The 22919-nt window shown below is 35.0% G+C and overlaps 1 protein-coding gene across 3 annotated transcripts in view; it reads left to right on the top strand.

Annotated features, from left to right (window-relative positions):
• LOC135081163 (brain tumor protein) overlaps nt 1-22919 on the top strand; it is a 666947-nt gene that overhangs the window by 344233 nt on the left and 299795 nt on the right. The gene's annotated exons all lie outside the window — the stretch shown is intronic.

Genomic DNA, 22919 nt, shown 5'->3' with positions numbered 1-22919 from the left:
GCATCCAGGCTCTTCCCGCGACCTTCACCAGATCGTAGGTCCACCTAGTGGGGGACCTGCCCTTGTCTTCCGGCCCGCTACTCTACTCCATACATATTGCAAATTACACAAATTACTAATAGTCCCGTTAATCCCTCGTACTCTAAATATGCTTGTGTTACGAGTGTGGGCTCACTATAATATTCCAGCGGAGGCGGGGTTTGAACCAGTATTCCTGAAATCTCAAGACAGCCAGTCCAACACCTTTACCGTTCGGCTATTGTTGCTTTAAAAACTTATTTAATTATTTATTTAATAAGGGTTTAATTTTCTCAAAAAGCCTAAATAAAAGACCTCCATTTGCACATCATATTGAGGACACAAAATGTCTTTTTAACCTCTCTGTTTAAACGTTTTACATTGTACGGGATGGGTCACTAATTTGCAATTATTTAACTTTAATTCGTAATTGTCATTCAATTTCGTAGTTTCGCCCTCCCGTTGTGCGACGCAGCCGAATTAAGGACTTTCAGGAATTACGCTGATTGTTTTTTAATTGGTCCTTTTTGTTTTCAGGTAAATTGACGCAATCGGCTTTGCAGCAGTTTTGGCGTAAGTTTTTGGTTAAAATAGTCTTTCATCTGTATTCACAATCGATGCTTGCTTAAGTGAAGCAGCGAATCGAACGCACAGCGTTGAATAGAGCTCTGTGATTGGTTGTGTGTCACCCTGTGCGTCCACGCGCACTGTGAGACCTCAAAGTAATGTTTGTGAATACGGGCGTTAGAAAAATTTGTGCGTGCATGCGTATTGGAGAACAAAGCTCAATAACTCTTTTCAATTTCAAGCAAAGAGGCTTTTAACTGGCTGAATTTCAATTACATTTCAGATAATTAACGAATGATATTGAGTCGGCTTTTGAGCTCTATTTTTTATTCATTATACAGTGTGAAAGTAAAATTTCGCCGCGCTTACGTTGCGTTGCTGTCACGTCGCCCTTGCGTCGAATCGCAATATTTGACAGAGGTTTCTGCACTTCTGACATTTTGCGTACAGTCGTTGACATATTAAAGGTATCAAAGTTGCAACAAAACTTCTAGCTATTAGATGTGCAGTCGACTGTACAATAATGACACAATATCATACTTACCCTATAATGTTGCATTACACAACATTTCACTTTTCCTAACCCACTTGGAGTCAGCCATGTGGTCCCATACCACATAAAAGACCGACTGATCTTTGACTAACATAACCCTTAAAGCTATGGAATTAAAGTCCAATTTACGCAGTTAAATTCACACATCCTGACATCTATCAATGGATAATGGATTTTAGATGTACAGGAATACGGTATATTACAGGGTGTAGCGATATGATATAAAATTTTAACACCCATCTTTAACACGCTATGTGGGTTTGAGTGTTACATCTTTTGGGTACATTGACTTCAAATAAGTTGACTGTATGAGTTTTCGTACGTTTGTTTTCATTTCACATTTAAAGATTTTTATTTTTATGCAGAACAAAGCAGGTATTTGACTGCAGTCACACCTGACGTTAGATGAGATGCAGTCTAGGATGGTACATTCTGCCCTGTAAGTGCCTATTCATTTTCGCCTTAAAGAGGCTCGGATTATAGTATTGGAAAGAAAGTATAGTGTCAAAAATCCACCTGCATTATCATTCAAAGTAATTCGGTCATTAAAAGGAAAACAAATTAAAATTAAACAAAAATTCTGCAGAAGTATAGTTAAAGCGGTACGAGTTTTCTCACGATACCCGCTTGTAACTCGATATCCCACACCATATGGTCTATATCATAGGTTCTCAAACTAGTTTTAAACAGCCCCATAAGGGAAAAATTATAACGGAGTAGAAAAAGTGTAAAGGTTTAAAAAAAACTAATAAATATTATCATATTGCTTATCCGTGCCGCCTTTTTTCATGCTAGATATCGCACCCTTAATAATGAATGGGCACAACTCCAAAATTCAGTTTTTTGGGAAAAGCCAAAAAACCAATCGGCGGATCGCGGTTTTTTACATAATTGGCTCTAAAATCTTTATTTTATCAGCTACAACTTTCAAATTAAGCATACTTCATCACTGGTATCTGTTATATAATTTGACATAAGACATTTTTGAAAATATTGATTATGAGTATTTAAAAAAATTGTTTAAAAAAATATTTCAAAGTTAGGCCTTTATTTTACTATTTCTGTTGTTGTGATTTTGGGTATTACTTGTACTTGTGCCCATCTAATCCTTAGGCTGAATTGTTTTATATGGCATATTCCCTAATATTGCTCTCTAATATTTAAAAATAAGTGTATTATTCGATTTTTATATTGATTTACGCCCAATTACATTGGGGACAGTTATTGTGCGGTATAGTAGCTTATAGCCAATTCAGTATAAGAGTAGGGTGCTGAATACTAGAAAATTATTAGATTATGTCGAATTAGATTAAAATAAAGACTATTAGCTATTTCTCTGAGAAAACCGACATGAAAATACTAATTTTATGCATTCAAAATATTTTTTATTTAGATAGATAGGGACTCTTGCCCTGTAAAAAATATGCTTTTCATCAAATAAATAAAAAACCTACAAAACCTTTTTCTGTAAGGTTTTCTGTTATGGATTTGTTCAGGATAATCACTTATTAAAGTCCAACAGCCAGTACCTTGGTATCTTTTTTCCACTATCCTGCTGTCCTGGTGGAAGGAACCGTTCTCCTTGTCCCTTACTATAATCACCCACATTATGTGGGAATTAGTTCAAATGGCTATTGTAAAAAATACAATTTTATACTCAAATTGGCGTGTGTAATTTTTTAAGGATTTTAGCAACCAATTTTGAACACAAGAATATCCATTCTGGTGTTCTAACATTCCTCAAAAAAAATTTTAATACTAAAGCACCTTAGCCATGCTTCAGATTCAATTTGTGTTATATGGTTTACAAATACAGTCTTTTATAAGAGCACGGATTTGCAGTCCATCGAAGATAGCTGCTTTTAATTTTTTCGTACTCATCATCATTTTGCTTTTGATCATTTTAGTGATTAGAAAGCTCAATACATATCTTTGGCCCTCCAAATAGAAGCCCTTTACGTCCTGCTTGACTTCAGTATTGCAAAGAGTCTAGGTACACAAGGTTTACGACGATATTGGACACCTAATATTTATTATTTTGTACAATTTTTATCCCAAAGTATGCTTGGTTTGTTATCACAAACTCCGTAATCTTTTTTCTTTGCTTTTGTGTACAATATTTGCCACATATTAATAAAAACTGTTAGTGGTGTTAACACAAGATTTCATTGCGAACTCATATTTTTTAAGACAAAAAGCACTTTAGAACTAAAACTTAGACAAACTGAAAATTTCAAGGTCTAATAGCTGATCAGTAAAATTGTAGTAACTTAATACGTGAAAAGATAATTTTAAAATAAATTCGATGTATCCTCAGTCCTCAGAATCTGAGTGATTAATTAGTATCAATTTATGTGACCGTAATAAATTAATGAATAATATTATTAAAAATTATAACACTATCATATTAAAGTAATTCACCTTTTGGCTGACTAGTGCGTTTATTCATAAAATAAACAAAGAAAAAAGCCAACCCGAGCCCCGAGGGAACGTTAATAGCCTTAACACGTAGGTGTGTCTCTTATTTTATTAATCATTAGTTTATTTGTCGGGAAGTATTTCATAACCACCGCTTTATTTCTTAGCATCGCGATAAAACATTCTATAGGCTCCTAATCAACCAATAGGTATGAAAATTAATACCAAGAAGCAAATTACTTTTATAGGAGAGTTGTAAATTTAACTACAAACACCCATCCATGGTCCGCCTAACTAAAGTTAAAGTTATATTTTACAATTTTCTATGATTAACGGGACTTTATCAATGTAATAAAAATGAAAATGTAACATATTATTAGAAATATATGGAATTAATTAGTCTTAGCTCACTAACACTTACTTAAAAGTTTGTCACACAAAGGCACAACTCCAAATTGGACCACAGTCGCGGGGGCCGGATTCGACAAATATCGGCATGTCTCTGATTCAGCCCTTCTAGCGGGAAGATAGAAGAAAGTATGGAAGGGGCACAAAATGTAGAACTCTTATATCTGATCATTGTTTTCGATTTCTGTGAAAGCCATCTTGTAGAACTGACGAAAATATGCCTCTCTAGTACAAAAAGTAAAAAACCAAAAATTTTGAGTTGTGCCCCTATATTATTAAGGGTGCGATATGTAGAAAACTAAGTACCTACACAATGCAAGAAATCTTTAAAAAAAATCAATCTGATTTTTTTTAAAGATTGAAAGAAAGTTACATTGCAATGTCCATATTACATAATTAAATACATTTAAATGATGTATGTATGTATTTGGATCAAATATGTAATTGCTCAATAATGAATAATAAAAAAATAAAAAAATAAAAAAAAAAATAAAAAAATTATTTCGTGAAATGTATATGAGTAGAGTGAGAAAAATCTTATTCTTTGGTGGATTAAAAGCGGGTGGCAAGATACTTTTTATGCAGTTTGAGAAACAGTGTCCGTAGGTATTCTACGTCAATGCACAATTTCGAGTGTAATTAAATCGCGTCAGCGCTAAATTGCGTGAAATAATTACAAAAAACATTCATTATTAATGATCATTATCGTTTTCAGCAATTTCAGATCAATTTATTGTAATTTGACAGTTTACTAATTTATAATGGCGGTTCATTTCGGTTTATGGTTAATTGACGAATAACATTCATAAAATTAAAAATTGACTTTTGCAATTAATGTATTAATTTAAATTTTATAAATCAGCTCAATGAAATTAAAATATTGAGTGAACCACAAATAGATAAATTATTAGCATTAAACAGAAAAATATTTAGCATATTACAATGGAGACTGAGTTTGTTGTGCTTCTTCTCAGTATAGGTCGTTTCATCCATGAAGACGCTCCCCACCATTCTTCCGCTAATATTTGTGTGTTATCGGTACATGCTAAATTATCCATGAGTATCCATACAATAATGACGCTCTAATTGCTCGGATCAAACTCCTCTTACCCCGCGACCAAAAATTGGTGGGGCGCGTCTTCGTAGATGAAATGATCTATCCCATCAAAAAAACTTGTCAAAAAAACCAAGTCTCGCAACTCAGTTGTTCTACGGTAAAAAGTTGTGAGATCCATGTAATACCAAGTCCAGGCCAGGAAATCTTTAACGTTTTACATAAATATATTGACTTGGCTATCGCATGAAAACACGTGTAAATTAAATTATTTAGTGCGATGGCCAAGTCAATAATTTATGTAAAACGTTAAAGATTTCCTGGCCTGGACTTGGTATTACATGGATCTTTTTACCGTAGAACAACTGAGTTGCGAGACTTGGTTTTTTTGACAAGTATTGTTTTTGATGGGATCTCATTTCTTTTTGTATTTTGTAGACAGCAGTTATGTATCTAGAAAACTGGACCGAAATTGAAAAATTTTACTCGACTTGGCGGTTGCACTACCGTGCCCCCAAATATTTTAGTTTTTCCTTGATTCATACACCAAACACTACTTATATTCCAAATTTGAAGCTTCTAGGTCTGCTAGAAGTGCCTTAGAATTTTGATGATCGGTGAGTCAGTCAGTCAGTCAGTCAGTGAGTGACAAAATTAAGAAACTTTGACCCGTTATAATTCTTAAACTACTGGTTTAAATTGAATGAAATTTGAAATATACCGTGTCTTTACAATGCCTGCATAGTTAATGAAAATTCAGCCTTCTAGTTTTATCCACAACGAAGTTACAGGCGGTCGAAAATGGCCTGAATTGCTTCGAGAAAAGGATGGTACGGCCGTGCCGGTTTTTGGTCGACTTGGTGGGGGCACTGCCGTGCCCCCAGATACCTTTATACCCAAATGCCCACTCTTCTTCAAAGTAATTTTAGTTTCTACTTCGTGTACAAGTCTAATACAATATTAGCTGACGGCACAAAGTCACTTAGACAAGCAATCTAGGTGATTTCCTCAAGGAGATGGCTCCCCCGGACAGGTGCTGACCAGAACTAACGACCGCACTCGCCTGAGTTCAGCTAAAGGTGGCCACAGTATAGAAATACACAGTAGGTTTAGTACAGTAAAACTCACACCCAATGCTTGCTTGTAACATTCACAAACAATGCTTGCTTGTAAATCAAACTCGCAACGTTATAGAGTTCTATGATTGGTTCGTGTGTGACCCTGTGCGTCCACGCGCAATGTGAGACCTCATAGTGTTGTTTGTGAATACGGGCGTAAATCTTATGTAGTTGTTATTGGTGCTAGTTTGGCAATGTTGTATCAAAAAGGATACACATCCAAAAAGTACATGCCCTTGGTGATTCTGGTGGGAAATTGTAACTATCAAATCAATAACGGCTATGTAATTTTTATTTGCCGGGCACATAATAACACGATGTACTGTATGAAGAATATTTCTCAAGTCATACTTAAACCAACACTATAAGAAGTTAATTGAACAATTAACAAACAAAAAGAAAATCAAACGCAGTCATGATTATTTTGCCTTTTATTCTTCTGAGATTTCGAGTAGATGGTCACAGGATGACTGGCAAAGCGTAGTTAAAATTAAACAGTTTTTATTAATCTTTGTAAACCTACTGATATACTTGTGCACTATACAAAGCTAATGTCTTTGCGTGTTTGCTTTAGTTTAAGATGCAGTGTGTCTTTGTCTTACAAATCCAGAGGCAACACTTTGGCAAAGTGCTACCCTACTAGCTTTGGAACATCGGTGTTAATCGTAGTAGTACCAGTTTATTCAACGGGTGTTTAGCAAGGTGTCGTAGAGTAGGCGATGAGCATCACTTTCTTCGAGGTAAATATCAAGTATTATAAAAAATAAAACCTACTGAAAGTCTTCGATATAATAGGCTTTAATTAACTTAGACATCTATCCGTATTACCGCTGAAACAAGAACTGTGGCCTCACTTTAGGACTCGAAACTTGTCAATTAAATATATTAAATACTCATTATAAAATTTATAGAATATTCTTAGGAGTGCGCTCGTGGCTTAGTTGTCGCGATCATGCTACCAGAAGTACCTACAATCACATGAATTTAGCGTACCGACTTCAATGTATTATTTTTTCAGCATCACCGAATATTATAATATGTATTCGAGTTGTAAACCACATTTTCAATCATAATCATAATACAATAATTATGCTGTTTTATAAGATACTAAAACAAATCTAACAGGATTACTCTCTACATATTCGTACATAATGTAACCGATAAAGTGTATAATTCAGGTTTTTATACATCCACTAAAATAATACGTACCATCGGCAACAGTGTTAACTATCCATTGTCTGTCATGTTGTCCCGTTCTATCGCAAAGAATCACCATTTGATGAGAGCGAGAGCAAAAACGGAAATGGATAGTTAACAGTGTGGCCATGTGTACCTAGTTTAAACTTTGTTAAAAAAACCACTGTTAGTTTCCCCAATGTCCGTTAAGGCTTCCCTAATCCAAATGGAGGGTTGTTATCTTAACAACTGGGCATTTTAGGTCTTTTTAACAAATCACTCGTCGCTTCCACAATACAGGCAAAGATAGTAAGACATGCTGACTGTTACAGGAGTACCTACGAAATTTTAAATAAGAGAGATTCATTTGAAAATTATTTCTAGTTCTAATGGCTGTGTTTATTTTTTATTGTCATAAAGGCCTCCTCAACCAATCTATCCAGGAGAGTGTAAAAAAACCCTCTTGCCTCTAGTAAATAAGAGAGGATTGTGCAGTGGAGAAATGATCTGACGATAATAAATAATAATTAATCGTGTTTATAAATAGGTAGTAGGTAAAGCCTAGTCGCAGACCACAGAATTTTAGTTGGCCGATAGTTTGATCGGGAGGCTAATAGGTACCTAGTAAGGTCTATTTATGTAAACCAAGCACATAAAATTCATGCATGAAAATCGAAAACTCATAAATGAAGGCAGGTGTATTTTCGGGTGATTCTACGAGTGCAATATGTATCTGACAGTACTAAATCTACTATACTCAACATCAAATAAACCGCACCTTCCGCGACGCGAACTTTAACGATTTTCTTCTGACACAATCATGGTGCCCCAACAATATTGGTGTTATTTGAAAGCCCAATAAATATCCTTAAAGAAAAACACATTTAATTTCTTAATAAATAATTAACATATACCATAAATGTGACTTGAAAAAATACCTCACTTTGGGCCCACCTATGGGATCAATTAGACCAATTTTTATGGTTATAAAACCAAATAATGATCTCACGTGTCCTCTTTAACAGATGGATAGCGATTAATCCAAACTTAACAGTTTTATAGCCATAAAAGTTGGCTCAAGCGTAACTACCTATTTTTTTAAGAAGTGACTCTGGATCCTTCTAAAGACACATTTTTGGGGTAAAAACCTTTCCTCTAATGAAATGAAGGTTAGAACTAGGCTTTTAAATGGTGCCAATATTGGTGGGAAGTGGGGAGGCATACGTTTGAAAATGCTTGTCGCGGGAGGTGCGATTTATTTGATGTCGAGTGTACATTTATCTACACTGTGGCATAGCTTAGTGAAAGCGTTTAGTATTCTGGGACCTGGTAAAAGCATTTAAGCACCTTCGAGCAATTTATTTTTCCATTTAGTTTTTCTAACGTTGGATTCTTGTTATTTTTGTTGAATTTCACAGCATTGTGCTTTAATTTTATGTAGACTAGAAATATAGACTAAGTAAGAATCAATCCCACTTGGGTTTTAACATAGTTTGTGTTTTAGTTTTGTGTTAAAACTTTACATAAACTTCACTGACGATGCGCAAAATGCGAGCCAGGTATGTAGAGATATTTCACGTGTTAGATATTCAACCCGGTCGAGTTAACTGCGCACCTGGCAACCGTGACGTCACATCGACGCGCGAGTGCGAGAGAGAGTCGCATTCCAGGGAAGTGCGCAGTTACCTTGATTGGGTTGTACGAGTATAATATCAGGAATTTCCTATTGTATTTTTCTGCTCTCATGACTTCGGTTTTTGAGTTAGTTACGAGAGTTCAATGATCATTGTCAATTTGTTTATAGTGTATTCTTTTTAAAATATTTTTGAAAAGCACGTCGCGGCGTGTTACACAACGAAACGCAAGCGTTACGTGTTTCCCCACGTGTTTGCGTTTTTTTACAAATGACTAACAAAACCTCAAGTCATGTTGACCTTGAGGCCGTTGACTCGTCTCGTCATGCCTCAAACCGCAATGTTTATCGTAGTTATTATTAAAACAAAATAATTGAGACAATTTTACTAAAAATAGTCCTAATAAATATTGCTGCAGAATTATCCTGTTCAAGGATACGACTGGACCTCCACTTTATGTTTTCTAAATTACTGGAGAGTATTAGAAAGAAAGAAAAAAATTTGCCACGTACCTATGAATCTCTTATCCTAGAAAATAATATAAGTAGATTAGATTTATTCTAAATTACTATAGTTTTGATGATATCCGTATGTGATAATGTTCGTTCGTGTTAGGTATTTCGGTCAGTAGTAACGTGCCTAAACTTCATTACTGATCACTATGTGTGTCCGGGCATGTTGATCAAACTTTAATAAAGGCGTAATCTATGGACAATTTTATCGATGAAAATACTTCAAATTTGGGGCCTGACCCATTTCTCGAAAAATTACATCGATTTAAGTTTTTAATTTTTAGTTTTCACCTCTTTCCTTAAAAACAAGTGAAAGCGTCAATAGCTTAACATTAATAAGCAAATATTTTATATCGTGCGATAGCCAATAAAATTATCTATTAGTAGAAGAAGAAAACAGATACAAGTTTCATACATTTTATGGGAGTAAGAATGGATTTAATTAGAAAAATACATTACTTTTTTCACTTCTTTTGAAGTTATTTTCCAACACAAGAAAAACCAGGTCGTTAAGGTATGTTTTATTTGCATTGTATTTTTAGTATTTGAGCTATTCTACAAAACGAATGTAAATTTATTAGTCTACGTCTATTAGTTTCAACGTAATTGTTGAACAAAGATAGCCCTTCCCAGCGGTTTCCATAGTGCACGCGACATGCGAAAATGCACTGCCTGAAAGAATCACTCAGCCTATACCGATTACCTACTATGGAAACCGTTGGGAAGGGGTATCTTTGTTCAACAATTATGTCGAAACTAATAGACGTAGACTAATAAATTTACATTCGTTTTGTAGAATAGCTCAAATACTAAAAATACAATGCAAATAAAACATACCTTAACGACCTGGTTTTTCTTGTGTTGGAAAATAACTGAAAAAGAAGTGAAAAAAGTAATGTATTTTTCTAATTAAATCCATTCTTACTCCCATAAAATGTATGAAACTTGTGTCTGCTTTCTTCTTCTACTAATAGATAATTTTATTGGCTATCGCATGATATAAAATATTTGCCTATTAATGTTAAGCTACCCACGCTTTCACTTGTTTTTTAAAGAAGAGGTGTAAACTAAAAATTAAAAACTTAAATCGATGTAATTTTTCGAGAAATGGGTCAGGCCCCAAATTTGAAGTATTTTCATCGATTAAATTGTCCATAGATTACGCCCTTAAAGTTTGATCACTACATGCCCGGACACACTGTATAAGTATGTACCCATTTCATTCACAATTTAAGCCAAGCTTTGTTTTTCTTGATGGAGCAATTTCCACTCAACCCTAGACTCTGTTTACTCCTAGGCCTTTTGTCCAACAATAGTTTTTAAGGCAAGGATTTTCACAACGGTCGGTCCTGCGCTGCCCGCATCCATATGCTTCCCGCGACCTTCACCAGATCGTTGGTTCACCTAGTAGAATTCCGGTCAGTGGTCGCCACTTTTCTACTGTCATCAATAGGCTGATGTGAGCGCGTTTAAAAAATGTATGAAAATTTTAGTTTTTGAACGTTTCCCGCTAGGGGCGCTGTACAATCCGTCATACATAATGTCATTTTTTGAAGCGCTCACTAGTGAGCGCGTTTGATGTAAACTCACACTAGGCGCTCAGAACTACAAAGTACAGAAACAAAAAAAAAACATTCTCTGTTTAAATTAAAGGTCTCGGTTGACTGGACGTCGACTGGAAAAACATTTCCACGGGGTAAAGAGTCACATCCGTGTTCCCAGATCAGTAACGCTTACGTCAAAATGACATGTCATTCGTCACGTGGCAGTTCAACCACCTCATGCGACTAAAACAATATTAATTAACCTATTATTTCAGCCATTAGTACGTCGACCTCGCGTCGGACGTCAGTCTGTCCTTGATAGGCCACACTTTTGTGTGTTTTGGGTTCTATAGGCAGAAGGAAACCTTTATCGGTATCTATTTTGATAATATACTTACGCTAAATTGCTTATTTTTGTTCTCCTTATAAATTTTTCAATTCAATCTAATTCGTGCCATCATTATTTCGTGTGTCTACACTTTAGTACAATTTTTAAAGAATCTACAAAGAAAATCATTGTCGGAGGCATTACATTATCAGCAACAAAATAATTATTAGTTATTGATACCTCTGACTACATTTCGCACCTTCGGTAGAACAAGGGCACAATTGCACTTTTTGCAATTTTACAGGAGAGCTAATAATTATTAGCTACACATTTTTAAAGTATTTCTGCATACTTAACTCATTTTTTCAATTTTTGACAATTGTGCCCTTGTTCTACCGAAGGTGCGATTTATGAACACTAACTTGCCTTGTTTCTATCTTTTTAGTTCATTTTTGCGCAGTCGGTTTATTTGTTTTCTTAATAATTTAAGTTTTATTTCTGCGAGTGATCTAGATGTAATTTTCACAATAAAAAACGCGGTGTTCTAATATTCTTATAAACACTTTTTAAGGCGCCCATCTTCTCCAAATAGTCCACAAGACAGGTCGTTATTGCTTTCCTTTTCTTATTTTTTGTTAGTTTCTTGTTTTTCCTATTATCTGCCAAAAACTTCATATTTCATCTTTCCCCATCGCCATAACTACGGAACCTTTATGACGTGTGACGCACACACCCTTGGCCAGTGTCTCTACTTCATACTTGCAAACAGTTCAAGTAATTCGGAAAAACTAGAAGCATTGCAATTTCCTTGTTCATAAAGCTCAATTTTCTTTAAAAATATTTTCCACGGACGCGAACATAATTTGGTTTTCAAAGTAATGGATGTAAAAGGTTATTGTCGCGAATATAACTAAATTGCGTAAAGAAAAAGCAGGCAAAAAATGCCATTGTTGTATCATACGTTGATGTAAAGAATTTAAGATGAATACTTGATATTTTTATTATCGTTCAGACTAAAGAAAGAACGAGGAAAAAATACGCAATAGTCTAGAGTGCTTACGATTCACAACGCGGTAAGTGAACCTAGCAAACGCAGAGTACTGGCAGTTAGAAATATTTTGGGGTGGAGAAAAACAAAATTTGTTTGTCTTTTGTTTTTTCGAGAAAATTTTCTTTTGTTTGTTCGAGAATTCTTTTTTCAAATTTTTCGCATCACAAGCACCTTCACAAACATTCCAACAAAATTATTGCCGTCTTGGTGCAGTTACTTATTTGATAGTACCTATTGTTCTCGAGTTTTTCGGATATCAAAACATTTTATCGATTTACTTTATTTATTAAGATATTTTTCAACCGACTTCAAAAAAGGAGGAGGTTCTCAATTCGACCCGTATGTTTTTTTTTTCTATGTTTGTTACGCGATTACTCCGCCAATTATGAACCGATTTGAACAAATCTTTTTTCGGCGTATAGGTAATACCTCAAGGGTGGTCCCATTTAAATTTAATAATAGAAAAAACAACCCCCAAGGGTGGAAAATTGGGGATGAACTTTTTTATACGCAATATCTCCGCCGATTATAAATCAATTTGAACGATTATTTTTTTGTTGAATAGGTATTATCAAAAGGGTGGTTTCATGCGAATTTGAAGAAAATATTTCACCCCCAAGGGTGGAAAATTGGGGATGAACTTTTTTATACGCAATATTTTTAATTTTTAGTATTTTTTTGTGTTCATGCATTTGAAGTCGGTTTTATTTTTTTTAAAAGTTAATTATTAATATTATAGTGAATACTTTCCTTAACAAAGTTAACAGTTGACGGCCATTCTCAGATGAGCTAGTTTTTGCGTGTCCGGGCTGTTAAATCGTTAAAAATGACAAATTAGAGACATGCAAGTATTTTTATATGTTACTTAACAACCCTATCCAGTTGTGCATTAAATCATAGGCCTTTATTTTAAGTATTTGTGTCTAAATTAATTTCATGAAACCCTGTTCTCTAATTACCGTTACGCGTCCGCACACCGACTTAATGTTAAAAGTTGGCTGTAATTTTTATGTCGTAAAGATTTGGTTTACTCCATTCAATATTTTAAAGAGTATAAAAGATTGTCTTATGCATAGCAAAATATCTATTCAATAGAACCATTCTGTAAATAATTAGAATTAAAAAACTGCTTGTCCGAGCGAAAATCCTAATTCCCGTGACGTTTTTTGTTTTTGGGCACACAAGCCTAAATAATAATATTTGACACATCATTTACGCGCGCGGCGCGAGCCCTTAGTTAGTTCTATGGCCTGTTAGCAAGTAGACGTCTATTGCGTTGGCGTACCGTCGATGAATTGCGTAAGAGTATAATTACCATATCTTTGGTTTTCAATTTTTCTATTTACCATGTCCTTATTTTTAAACTAGATTTTTGAAGGTAGATCCACGTTGTTGATTTAAATAGAATCAGTACTTTGGCCTCTATACATTATAGTAAGACAGTATTTGCGTACCCTGCAGATTTTGGAAATTTTGAAGAAAAACTATCGTTTTCTAATTTCCATGTACTAATTACCATATGTTTATAATCACCGTTGTATGAAGTTATTACCTACAAATTGCACTCACGATTGAATAAGTATGATTATAAAATACCTAGACTTTCGCATAACAACTTTACGGACTTTTCTTCCAATCTGACATCAAAATTTTGAAAAGCTTTAGAATAGAATAGAATAGAATAGTTTATTTCAAAGAATATGGTTACAACAGTTCTTAAAATGACAAAGTTCTACATATTCTGCCGTATTTTGTTGGCGTAGAAATATTATAAATCATAGGTAATTACAATCGATGTCTACATACTTATATAAATAATTATTATTACGCATTCTTAATTACTATACAACAATGTCACATATCCCTCTTGAGTCGTCAGTTAGCAGTCAAACATTGATTCTTTTATTTTTATGTCAAGATATTCTCTAATTGAGTAAAAGCACTCTTGCATTAACCATTTATATAACTTTCGTTATAGTTACCTCGAAATAGATTCGATTTCATGACCAATGTTCAGCTTCAGTTGCTGCATGGTTTTTGGATTTTAGAGTATATTTTAACCCCTAAGGTAACCCCACAAAAAGAAGTTAGCTGGAGTGAAATCGGGGCTTCCTGATGGCCAGGAGATGTCCTCTGCGTGAAACATGTCTCGTACCAGATATTTATTTTTACTATTAATATAATTGATATTAATATGTTAAATCATTAGTTAATTCTAATATAATACCATTAAAATCTATCCATGTTAACTTTGCCCTAAGAAGATAAGATTGTCCAACAGTAACACTTACCTGGCGTGATCACATTAAGAACAAAAGGGAACAAATGAACAGACAATGGGCCTTTTAAAGACGAGAGTGTTTAGGCACTTTGTACCATCCTAGACTGCATCCTACCTGCTTTATTATGCATGCATAGAAAAAAAACTTCGTGATATGCAATGGATACTGGGCAGAAGAAGCTTGGAGAACAAACAAAATACAAATGCATCCTAAGACCCATGTAGACATATGGCATCGACCGGTTTACAAAGTCCACTGAAGTGATACCAAACGTCAAAGAGGGTATAGAAAATTCCTGTAAAGCTTACAAACAAATACTAGACCGTCATGAAATCTATTTGCTGCATCCCTTCTAAATTCTGGGAATTCTGCATTCAGGCTCAGGAGAAAGTGAAAAGCATCAATCTGAAAACTTATTGTAAAAGAATCGAGGTGACAAATCATGGGATATGCAGAGCTGGAACTGTCATTATTACAAATTCAATTTAATCTGATAATGGGTGATGGCTGATCACAGATAGATTAAAAAGAGGAAAAAACACTAATATCATTAATACATTTTTCGATATATGCATATCCAAAAAGTCAAATTTCCTGATCCATTATCTGTATCCATCGTTTGTACCACATTTAAAGCAAATTGCAAAATTCAGATTCTGATTCAGCTAAATGCTCTCATTTTAAATGTGACACATAGCCCCTTCTTGCTGAAACTAAGTGTTCCTGTTATAGCCTCAATTCTTGCAGTATACTGAAAATATAATGATACAATAAATAATACAAATTAGTGTTTTTCTTTTTGCAAAGGGTTATTAAGAGTACCTACAGCTTTTTATATGACGCTATTATTTGTGTACAAATTTATCAATGTATGATGTTGTTTTTTTGCTATTTTACATATATTTTCTAATTACCGTTAGATTAAGTATTAGCCTTATCTAATTACCGTGACCATAAAATTTTTGGATCTCATTTACGCGAAAACCGCTTTGAATAATTTGACGCCTTTACGATTGTTAAATTCGTACTTTTTATGTGTTTTATATTTAAATGCGTTTAAGTCAATTAAGCCAAATTTCAAAAATAATATGGTAATTAGGCTGAGAACGCCTAATCGTGAGAATGACCGTTGACTATCTAAGTTTGTAAGCTACCAATTTTTTGCCTTTTGATGTGTGTAGGCAGGGCCTCCCACTTGCTGAACCGACTATCTCAAAGATCGCGGAAAGTGCCTGGATGCGGGCAGCGCAGGGAGGCCTTTATCAGCCGTGGACGTCTTTGTGTGAAACAAATGAATTCAAAATAGTGTTGTCAAATTTAAAGAAAGAGACCAGAGGGCTTACTGTGAGTTTACATCAAAGGACGTCACTAGCGAGCGCGTTAAAAAAATTTTTGAACATTTTAGTTCTTGAAAGTTTCCGCTGGGGGCGCTGTACAATCCGTCATGCATTTAATGTCACTTTTTTACGCAGTCGACATCGAATGCGTTTGACGTAAACTCATACTACGCCCCCTGAGTTAATAAACAGTTAAATAATTTTTCATCTCATAACACAATAAAAATCCTAATTACATTACCTACACAAACAAAGCCAAGTGGTAAATTAGCCGTCACGAGTCCAGCAGTGGTAATGGCTCTCGGGTTACAGACAAACCGTGTTATTTATTTCGGGAACGTTCTACCCATCGAACAATGGGGGTAGGAAAAACTATTATAAGCTGGGGAAAACAAGCACCGGTTCAGGGGAAGAGATGAAGCGAGTCTCTTAATTTGGGGACAGTGTGGTATTTCTGGGTAAAATACAGGATGTCCCAAAAAGTAGTGTCAAGCCAAAGCCCAGGTAGAGCATCACTAGGGTTATCCAAATCACCCCCATGTATGTTGCGCGATTTTTCATAGTTTTCGAGTTATTTTTGTTTTAATTTCTGTGCTTAGGTACGTTTTTGGTTCCAGTGGCGATGGAAATGATTTTATTCTGTCAGAATAACCTCCCAGTTCTGCGCAAAATATATTATCTGACTCTCTTCGTCTCTCTCTCAAATCTTGGATATATATTAAGTCATTGGCATACTTGCACTTTCAAAGCTAATTTATTAAACAATTTTCCGCCTGAAAGTTTCGACTATACCTTCTATAGAACACTCCTTTTGCTTTTTTGGACAGGGATTCTATTCTAAGCTAGTTTAGGTTCTAGTCCAGTTAATGTCTTAAAAATATCTTTACCCAGTTACGTGTATCTATAAAATGAAAAACTTTAGGGAAAACCTAAAAAAAACTTTTCTTGTCCCTTACACCACGACTGACGTGAGAAAAATAAGACTCCCAGTACGGCTGGGTGTTATCATAGTACGCCTTTTGATTTGTAGCTGAATGTGCGTGCGCGACGACAGACGACGTTAATATAAGTGGGAAGTTACCGGCATTTCTGTTTTGGAATAAGTATTTCGCAACAAAAATAAGGAGTTCACAACTCTTGGATAGAGATATCTGGCAGATAAAACAATACAATCTATAGAAGTACTTAGTTAATAGAGATGGAGATGTTTTTGATTATGTTTAATATTTATTTAATAGGACAACCAACAGGATATACACTGAAACCAACTTACAGCACATGCTATCTGTGCATACTTAAATGTACCAATTTATTAAGTACCCAAAAGCTTAACCTAATTTGGAATTAAAGTTAGGATAAGTACACGTTAAAAAAAGAAAGCGAGACTCTAAGCAAAAATAAGACAAAATAAACAAATCAACAACAACTATTGTATCTTATATGTGTGTTGTCATACTAGTATATGTAGAGGAATGCGTTTCCTTCACTCACAACTATGTGCGACTACATACTATATCTAATTCAAGCATGTTGGTTGTAATGTGAGGAACGTTTGGCTCTTGCATTACACACATCTATCTAATATTACTATTATGTCTGTCCGTAACCTCCAAAGAGTAAACAGCAATTTTCCACAAAGTCGATTGATCACACTTTTGTATGTTTTAGAGCGCTTTCACATTAATTTAGGCGATTTCGAAGCCCGACAAACGCGCGACTGACGCGCTAAATTTCATACTATGTTACAGCGGATGCATGCCTTCACATTATAAAAACACCGCTGCCGCGCTGTAGTCGCGCTACTAACGCCCTAATGTGAAAACGCTCTTAAACCTAAATTGGAAGTATCTTCACCATAAACTTATAAGAACGCTTCAATTTGTCACGAAATATGCCTACTTAGAGTGTGACGAATTTATAGGACATTATTTTTCCTGTGACGAGTCGACTCTGTGAGGAAAATCCTATCACTAACATCTTTTCATTATCACAATCTGTTCCAATGCAATAATTCAAAAATTCTATTAACCCGTAATCTCAACCTGACACGCTGTAAGATCGCTCGCGAATCGTTAACGTTACGATAATGGATCGAGAATCGATTGGGGAACGCATCGATTAAGATAACGAGCGATTAATATTTACTGGCCCGTTTGGCCGATAATGAAATTCTGGAACATTTTTCGGGAGGCACGTCGGATTATTACGGGGTAAAGATGTTACTTTGGCATCAGCTACAGATGATATTTAATGCGAGTAAAACATGGCGTTTTTATATTTAAAGTATAAAAATCTAATATTCCCGTTAGCCACTCAGGTAAGCCAGATATTTGCTTGTGTTAAGGTTACTTGGGTTGACCAAAAGCAATTGAGTGCTACGATTTGACACTCCTCCGCATACATTGTGGAACAACACTACTCCAAAGACGTTTTATACTGACTGAACCGAATCTTGCTTAAGATGAATCAGTCACATGTGACGATAAAGTTTACAGACTCATTTTATAGATTTTGAATGATATTCCCATACAATTTTTATGTAAAATCGTCTTTAAGATTTTATCATGGTGCGCATCCTAGCCTAGCTGCCTATAAGTTACTCCGAAGTGATGAAGAATGATTGTATAATAACAATAAATAGTTTTTTGGTCGTGTCATTTGTGTTTCATCCCTTAAATACAAATAAAAAGAAATCCAAATTCACACCTACCAAATGAATTTGCAATTTAAGTTAAGAAGTAGTTTAACATAAATAAACTACAACGGGCAAATTATCAACCATTAGTTAACAACCGCTTCAGTTTAAACATTAGTGTTGTTAGCTATACCACTTGATATAATAATCGATACTTTATAATATTATAAAAGGTAGGTATAGATTTAATTGTTTGTATTGAATCTACTACGAGTAGACCGATTGAAAACATTTTTTACTATTATAATCCTACACTATCCCTAATTAACATACATATATGCGGTACGAAGTTCACCGGGTCAACAAATAAATACTAGTAGGTAGTTCAAATTCCAATAATGCTGGCAAAGTTGAAATATTAATGTAGTTTAAGTAGGTACCTAATAATTATATTTTAGGGAATGGAGGAAGTCTAAATCCTAAACCATTATTACAATAATCTTAGCTTCTTTTTTTATCGATATCGACAATTTACAGCTACACAGCACTATCGTACCCAAACTGGGAGTGGAACATTTGAACTTCGTTAGTACTCTAAATGATCGCAGTGGATTCGGAGCGGAATTATTTGTTGCACTATAAATTAGTGTAGTGTGCTATGCTTAGTGTGCGCTCGTAAGAATACTTCAACTGACGATTTTAGTTAAAGTCAAGTACTGTAGCGCTTAACTTCTATGCATAACTAGCGACTTTGTACGCGTGAAAATATTCCCGTTTTTGCAACATTTTTATGTGATATTACATAGCTTTAAAGCCTTCCTCGAATGGGCTATCCAACACAAAAATATATTTTCAAATTGGACTAGTGGTTCATGAGATTAGTGCGTTCAAGCAAACAAACAATTAAACTCATCAGCTTCATAAATTAGTATAGACAATACATATATTAGGTCCGTATTAAAGAACGAAATTCGAATCTTTTTATTCATTTAAAATCCGTCAATTTAATAGGCTAACTTAACGAAAGTTTAGCTTCATACTCGTAGTTCCTGAACAATCTAATGAAACCAATGTCGCTTCCATTCGCTCAATTTAGAAATCTAATTAATCTGATCCCAAGAATTACACAGACGGTCCAAAGGCCGGTCTTAATTCCAAAATTATACACGACCTGTTGCCAACCAGTTAGCAGGTCAAATACTTTAGTTAGCTCACCTAGATCCGCGCTTAACTTTGTAAATGGAAATCGTTATAGTTAGTTTATTTTCTGTGTGGTGTGAAATAACCGCCATTACGAAAATGGGCAGGTATTTTGAATTTAGTCACAATTGAGGGAAATGGGAATATTAATTTCACATGTAACTCATAATTAATTATGCAACTAAATTGATAACGTTTAACACTGTAGCAACATACGTAGTTGTCTCATTGTAACAAAAAGTACTTATAAGAATGTTTGAGAGATTTATTGAGAGAGAAATAGAGAGAGTTTTATAGTAGGTACTTAATTAAAGAGAAACTATGGTAATTTCTTTCTAATAAGCAATTAAAGGCCTTTGTCCAGCAGTGGACGTCTTTCGGCTGAAACGAACGAACGAACGAAGCAATTAAAATTATTTGGACACTCTTTTAAGCAAAAGTGCAACTAACTAACATAGTTCAAAATATTGCGAGTCTGCGAGGCGAGCCGGCTTAGTCTTAGAGTATTTTAATTTGTCTATGTATCAACAAACCACCTCGATATGGTCTCGCTCCATCAATCAAGAGGTCGCGCAATCCGCAATCCTCATCGTGTGTTTCAAAACAGTTTGATAATCCCATACTTTATGGGTTCTTCACCCATTAATTTTAATTCTCTCAAAACTTCCTACGAAGTACGAATACAAAGCACCAAACTAACAGCGAGAACACCTATTTCATTTTGGAACTAGATACCGGCAGTATTCGAACCCCCGATCTTTGCTTTCCGGTCACGCGCCACCCTGCACATGTTGATACAGTCTACCAACGGTTTGATACACAGTAGTGTTGTTCTTTAGAGTATCTAAGAAATATCTAATATCGATAAGTAGTCGATACTTTTGAGATACTCTCCAATCTCTTTACTCGTTTTACAAAAGCGTTCTACAAGCTCTGTATTAGTTTTAGCTGCAAGCAATTTTTAGTGGTTGAAGATACATTTTATAATTTAATAGTTTCTAAACCTACTACTTACTCGAATTGCTTAATTTTAGAAACAGAAGAGTACCTATAAAATAATAAATTATAAAATGAATAAGCTTGTGGAACCTAAACCTAAGATGTCGCGGTAACAATTGATTATTTTATTGTCTCGATTCGCTGGTCGGTAGTTGAACGGTTAGTTGTGATTATCGGGTTCAACTTGTAATGTATTCCTAATTAAGTTACATTATGACACAGTCTACTGAAAAATAATTTTCGGTTTATCGATAAACAAAACACATCACTATGGTCCACGTAACGTCCAGTTTGATACCAACGTAACGAAGTTAGGTATTAAGGATATTAGGTGCATAACGACCAATCCTCTCATTTGCGGGTTACATTTGAGACTATCCTGGCAATAAGAGATTTTATTATGTCAGTGGCAGTTAATTGGGAGAAAAATGCACCTTAACATTTGGATAAAGTGGACTACATTATTAGTACAATTTGAAAAGCAGGGCACATTTAAAGAGTTTACGCAACGGTGTTGTCCAACGATAGCTTAGTGTTTAAAATAGTATAATTATTTCGCGCAGCGTGAGACGTCCATCCACAAGGTGGACCGATGACATCATAAAGGTAGCAGGAAGGCGCTGGATGCAGGTCGCTACCAATCATGCAACATGGAAAGCATTGGGGGAGGCCTATGTTCGGCAGTGGACGTCCTATGGCTGAGATGATGATGACACAATACCTACTCCCGACTACTACAATTGCTTGCCCTCCTATTGTAATTTAGAATATTATTAGTAGTGCCTGTGTCTTGTTTGTAAAGCAAAAAAAAAAAAACTTTTATTTGTAAATTAAATTTCAGACCTTAGATTTTTATTTTAGCCCATCAAACCCCAAGCGGTCGTATAAGACCGCGTGATAATTGATTTCTATTGTGTCTCGATTCGCAGGGCTTAAAGGGTTAATGGTGTCGAATGCCCAATTTGAAATTACAGTATCATCTTGATGAACATTTCTGTGTGGGTGTTAGATTGGTTTATATTAAAATAATAAATCAGAATTCTAGCTCAAAATAGTGATAGCCTAACGAGATATATGACGTCATCGTAATATACAAACCCTTTGAGACTGAACGCAATTTGTACACTCATTCATATGCATTAGGTTTTAGAATAGACGTCCTTGTATTTCTTGATATTGTTACATTGTTAGTGATTTTCAATGTCACGCACTTTGTTCACGGCTTCGGATTCATAGAGGACAAAGGTGACACGTGTGGTTATATTTGGATGACTTCTTCTAAAGATTGGAGAAAAATATTGTACGGATCGAATAGGTAAACAATGTGAACATCGTCAAAATACATTCGTTCGTTCATTTCAACCGAAAGACGTCCACTGCTGGACAAAGGCCTCCCCCAAGGATTTCCACAAAGACCGGTCCTGCGCCGCTCGCATCCAGGCACCGGCACAGGCAAAACTACATTATTGCAAGTATAAAAGAATATCTTAAAAATAGTGAAGTACCTCAATAGTTAATGGACTTTAGAAGGCTACTGAATAACTTTTTCGAAAGATGCATAGCTTGTGAGAATTAGTGCAAAAAGTGAAACAAGTGCCTCTTAGGTACCAGTTTTTTCAGCACCATGGGTTCTCAGGATTGCAAACTTAGATGTAAACTACTCTCAAGAAAACTAACAATGTATAAAAATCGAAGTACATGTGCATTTGCATTGATGTCGATTTTGACTAAAAGGCATGTAAGTTCTTTGTAAGATAAAGTTTTTTTCTTATTTGTAAAAAAAATCTTCTAAAAAATACACAAATCATTTGTAGATCATTAAAATTTCTTATTTACCCTTTCTTAAAATATCTACCAAATGTCTTTAGCAAGATTTTCCCAAAAGCAATTCCAAAAAGACACTCAAACATCCCGAATCTTGGAGCAGGGAAATAGACTGAAATCTGGCAAATGGGCCGCGGATGCTTTTTATCACCAGAGGGCGCTTCATTAGTTTTTATTGTCTGCCCCACCTAATTATGAAGTTCTGGGGTTGCAAGCTCTGGGATAGTTGGTTGTTTTCAGCCGCAAACAAACTTAGGCCTC

Source organism: Ostrinia nubilalis, chromosome 19 (genome assembly GCF_963855985.1).
Source record: "Ostrinia nubilalis chromosome 19, ilOstNubi1.1, whole genome shotgun sequence".
NCBI classification, from domain to species: Eukaryota; Metazoa; Arthropoda; class Insecta; order Lepidoptera; family Crambidae; genus Ostrinia; species Ostrinia nubilalis.
The sequence above is the reverse complement of the archived record's forward strand: the minus strand, read 5'-3'. Positions and strand labels throughout refer to the sequence as shown.